Source organism: Equus caballus, chromosome 14, assembly GCF_041296265.1.
Source record: "Equus caballus isolate H_3958 breed thoroughbred chromosome 14, TB-T2T, whole genome shotgun sequence".
Lineage (NCBI taxonomy): Eukaryota > Metazoa > Chordata > Mammalia > Perissodactyla > Equidae > Equus > Equus caballus.
The window spans coordinates 35,523,926-35,528,629 of NC_091697.1; the positions used below are offsets into that span (position 1 = coordinate 35,523,926).

The following is a 4,704-nucleotide window of genomic DNA, read 5'->3' on the forward strand; positions in this document are numbered from 1 at the left end:
GATTGTAACAAATGTACCACTCTGGTGGGGGATGTTGATAGTAGGGAAGGCTGTGCATGTGTTGGGGCAGGGGAGGTATGGGAACTCTCTGTACTCTCTGCACAATTTTGCTGTGAACCTAAAACTGCTCTAAAAAATAAAAAGTCTAATAAAACAACAACAACATTCTCTTCCATGATTCTGGAAGAAATTATGTCTCCTGTTGAACATCCCAGTTCTTATACGAATTTGGCACTTGCCATTCAATGTCTTCCATCTTACCAGAAAGGCCAGTCAGGACAAACAGAAGTGTCCGCGTGTAGCTGTGGTCATGTGAGGAGGTGCTTAGGCCGTGGACTGGAATAGCCAGGAGGAGTAAGACCCTGTTTGTGGCAGGTTGTGACCCATTTCTTGTCCAGCAATTTGCAGCCAGACTGCTACAGTCTGTCATCTCAAGGGCAAATCAGGAAGTAAGGCTTTCTAACCTCTGTGTTTGTTCTGCAGGGGCTGTGATCATCATGGCTCATGGAGACCAGAAAGGAAGCCGGGGGACATCAGACAAAAGAGCAGTACGTATCACAGAAGCATGTGGAGGAGAGAAGTCCAAACAGACCATGGGTGAGGAGTCAAGAAATATACCAAATTCGGAAGGTAGGAGATCAGACGCCAGGCGAATAGACTGGGTAATGGACAGGAGGCAGGAGCACCTGACCAGTGAGAAAGCCTCTTATCCACTTTCTTCTACAGGGGGAGCCAGTGTGAAATGAGACAACCACCCTAGGGTCCGGCAGTGGCTGCAACAGTGAAGAACAAGTGGGGTAACCTCCCGTAGTGGGAGAGAAGTGCTCAGAGTCAAGGATGCTACTGGCTCATCCTTGGAACATGTGACAAAGAGCTAAGCAGTTTTCACAATGTCCTCCAGAAGGACATTGTGACCGAGGATCTCCCATCCCTGGAAAGGAGAAGAAAATGGTTATAAGACAGTCAAGGAAGTGTCTCCATTGGACCACAATGCTGTCTTGTGCTTGTTACCCCAAAGAATTTCTTTCCTCTTAGTCCCAGTTCTATTTAAATTATTAGCCATCAAAACCTTTCCCTTTGATACAGCTTGTGAATATTTTAAGAGAACATCTGTTGACAATTAAAACGAGTAAAGACAAAGGATCAGCCTCGTTTGTGGATAGCTGTGAAAAAGTAATTGACGGCCACGCTTACACTTCACGAAGGAAGCAGAAACTGGGGGACTAGTGTTTAGATAGTAGAAACACACAAATAATAATAGTAGTCATCATCATCATCGTCATCATCATCATCATCAAAAGATGTTAGTAATTGGTAAACCACGATGCTACAGTCAAAGATTTGTTGCTGGGCAGGTCTGGCCTGGGGCAACTCTTCTGGACTTTCCCATGGTTTTCCAGCTTTCTTTCCTCTGTGTTGTAAACCACCTTCAGTACAGGGGCTGTGTTTAAACAGTGTAATTTAAACTACAGAGTGAAAAATGCGAATGTCAGTGTGATGCCTGTTTTAGGGGAGGTGTTCTCTAAATCTTGTTTTAATGGTAGAACAAAAGTTCACATGTGCCGCTGTTGGACTTTAAGTTTAGGGGGTTGGGGTCGGGGTGGTGTCTGGGTGAGTGCAGCCTTGGGGTTTGTTAGGGACTTTCCCATAATCCTTGAAATTATACTTTACTTTAACAAGTGAAAACATTTTGCAGGCTGTGAAGGAACATTAGATGCCAAAACAAGTTATTTCTCTTATTACAGGTGACGAAGAGCAGATGCCAACACCAGGGGAAGACTGGAGGGAGCTGGAGGAGTAAAGGCTTAAAGGTGAATTATTAACAACTTCCAAGTATATGAAGTGTAAGGGTGCAGACGGGGAGAAACAGCTGTTCTCTGTAGCCACCAAAGCCAGAAGAAGAAGCACTAACGACAGCAGGGGGAGAAAGTGAAAAAAGATATAGAACAGTTTTAACTACAGGAAGGGGTAGGAAAAAGCATTCATTCGTGTAGTCATTCAGCAAACATTTATTGAGCACCTCCCATTCAGCAGGCACTGTGCTAGGTGTTGGGAGAGTCAAGATAAAAGCCACAGCCTCTGCCTCCTAGTGGTTCCCGGAATCCTGAGCCCACTGGATGGTGAGCTCTCCAGGGTAGGAGCACACCAGCCCGGTAACTAGATCCCCAGATAGGTGCCTTCCTTCTAGAAGATGCCTCGTAGATATTCGTTGCATAGACAGTTGAACTAAGATTGAACCAGCAGGAAAGACAAAGAAGTCATCAGATATGGCAGAGCCTTTTCTCTCGCCCGGGGCTGATGTATTTCTGCCCGGAGCCAGGAGGGTGGCTGACGCAGATCCTGGCCCAACCGAAGATGCCACTTATCTTTAGGCCTGATTCCCTGGAGTGCTGGTTTTGGAGAAAGTTGCCCGGGCTTTAGAGAAGGCCAAGTTTAACAAGTCAGACCTGAAACTTCACCAACCCTCCAAGTCAAGTTCACAGGCCCAAGCATTTATATTTAATTGTATGTTGTCACCAGTCATCTGCTGCTCCAAGAACACAGAACACTGCTTCCAAAGCGGATACCTTTTTTGGAGCTGCACTTGCCAAATCTTGACGACTGGAGTCAAAACAGCGCCTGGCAGTGTGACTGACAGCTACACAGCCGCGAGTGGCTCGAGTCACCCAACTCAGAAAGAACTGGAAGACTTCCACCTCCCTGGCTACCTCTGTAGATGGCGATGGCCAAGGCATGTTCACCACCAGGCGCCTCACAGACCATTTGCGTCTGGCTGGGCATCCACTAGGTAGAGGTGGCATCTTTGTGTGAATACCAGCCTTCTCCTTTCTGCGCATCCAAAGCTGTCCCTGATTCCCTGACGCCCACCAGATGACGCCCACACCAAGACCCTTCTGCCTGCAGGAGCTCCTCCCTGTTGCTTTGCCTTGCTTTTCCCTTCACAACTCAATAAACCCTTCTCATCTGATATTTATCAAATGAAATCACAAAGGGACCACCTAATTAACAGGCTGCCATTGTGTGGGGGATGCTTGGGAAGCTTAAAGCCATTGAAGAAACCTCACACTGTTCCAGACGACGAAAACCGTGGGATGCACCATCTGGGAGGGAACTTCCGCTGAAACAGATGCCAGTGTTTCCAAGATTAAGAACCTAATATTATCACATCATAGTATGCTGTGCCATTTGGTTAGGAGAGGCAGCCTTCTGAGCGAGTGTTCTCAGGTCTCGCCTGCTTGGAGGCAGCCAAATCATTCAACACCAAAATATTTGCTCTGGCGAGGGGCCTTGGTTGATACTGCTCTTGTGTCTGCTCCCCCATGGAGCCTCTGCGGGGCTGGACACATTAAAAGAGCTCAATTAAAACTTGCCAAGGAATTTGTTGGCTGTGAATTTGTTGGTGAGGGTATGGTCACTAGGTGCTATGGGGTGACTGCAGGTGAATCCACAGTTCCAAGGGTTTGTTTCAAGACTAACTGACTTTGGACGCGTGGACCCAGACTCTGTTTCACAAGAAAATGCCAGATTTGGCTTTCTACCATCCTTAACCCCTGTTTCCCACTATTTCATCCTTGAATTTATTTTTATGGAGCACCTACTGTGTGCCAGCCATTGTGCTGGGCTCCACGAGGATGAAAAAATAAATAAGATGTAGATACAGCCTGCAACAACTGAAAAAGCTTACATGATCCCATCAACATAGAACAGCTGCTGTTTCCCCTATTTATACAAGAAACACCTATTCATTATGGAAAATTAAGAAAACACAGGCAAGCAAAAATTACTCATAACCCTCAGAGATAAGCCTCTGAGAGCAAGCTCTTTGCATATTTCCTTCCAGTCTGTTTTTCTGCGGTAGAGTATATGTGGGCAGCTCCTGCACCACTTCTCTCTTGGGCCATTTCTTAGTCTCATCTCCATATTGCTGATGACTTCTTGATCTTCTGGGGAAAGCCTCTTCACCTCCTTTCTGGCTGTCCAAATCCTACTTTCCACTAATTTCCAGCCCTACCTTCCGGGAGGTTAATCATCCTCATTAGAAGGATCATGGGATTACAGACACTGTTGTCCGGATCTTGGTTTCTTCTACTGAACAAGCTGCGGACATGGGCAAATCATTTAACTTCTCTGAGCCTCAGGTTTCTCTCCATGACAGTGGAGGTTAGAACCTTACAGAGTTGTTGTCAAAATTAAGTGAGGTGAAATGAATATGGAGCGAGGTCAATAAATGGTGAGTCTTGTTTCCTCTCTGGTTCTTTGCATACCCATAGCACTCGGAGTATGTTGCCCACAATTTTCCTCCGGTTATATACACTTAACAACTTCCATTGTTCCGAGGATGCAATGCCCAGTTATTAAGATGGTTTACAAGACCCTGCTAACCAGCCTCATTTTGTCCCAAGCTCCCTCTCATTCTCTACCCCAGTCCCTCCGACTTTCTTTCCCTCAGAGGGGTTTGCACATACTGGTCCCGCTGCCTAGAACATTCTTCCCTCCCATTTCTGCCTTGTTACCCACTTCTCGTCCTTCAGATCCTGGCTCAATTGTCACATCATTAAGGATTCTTGTCTGGGTTCTCCAGAATAAAGCAACCCTTTCCTGCCTTCTCATAGCACCACGTGCTTGTGCCTGGGTCTTTTTTTTCCCCCATTAATATTTTCCCTTCCAGAATTAGTCTCCATGAGGGTGAACACCATGTCTGTT

General features: G+C 46.3%; 1 long non-coding RNA gene across 1 annotated transcript; it reads left to right on the forward strand.

Annotated features, from left to right (window-relative positions):
* Positions 1–518: 518 nt before the first annotated feature.
* On the forward strand, positions 519–3,378 carry LOC138917555 (uncharacterized). Its single transcript, XR_011425738.1, has 2 exons — positions 519–630; positions 1,746–3,378. It is a non-coding gene; the product is annotated as an uncharacterized lncRNA (long non-coding RNA).
* Positions 3,379–4,704: the final 1,326 nt, after the last annotated feature.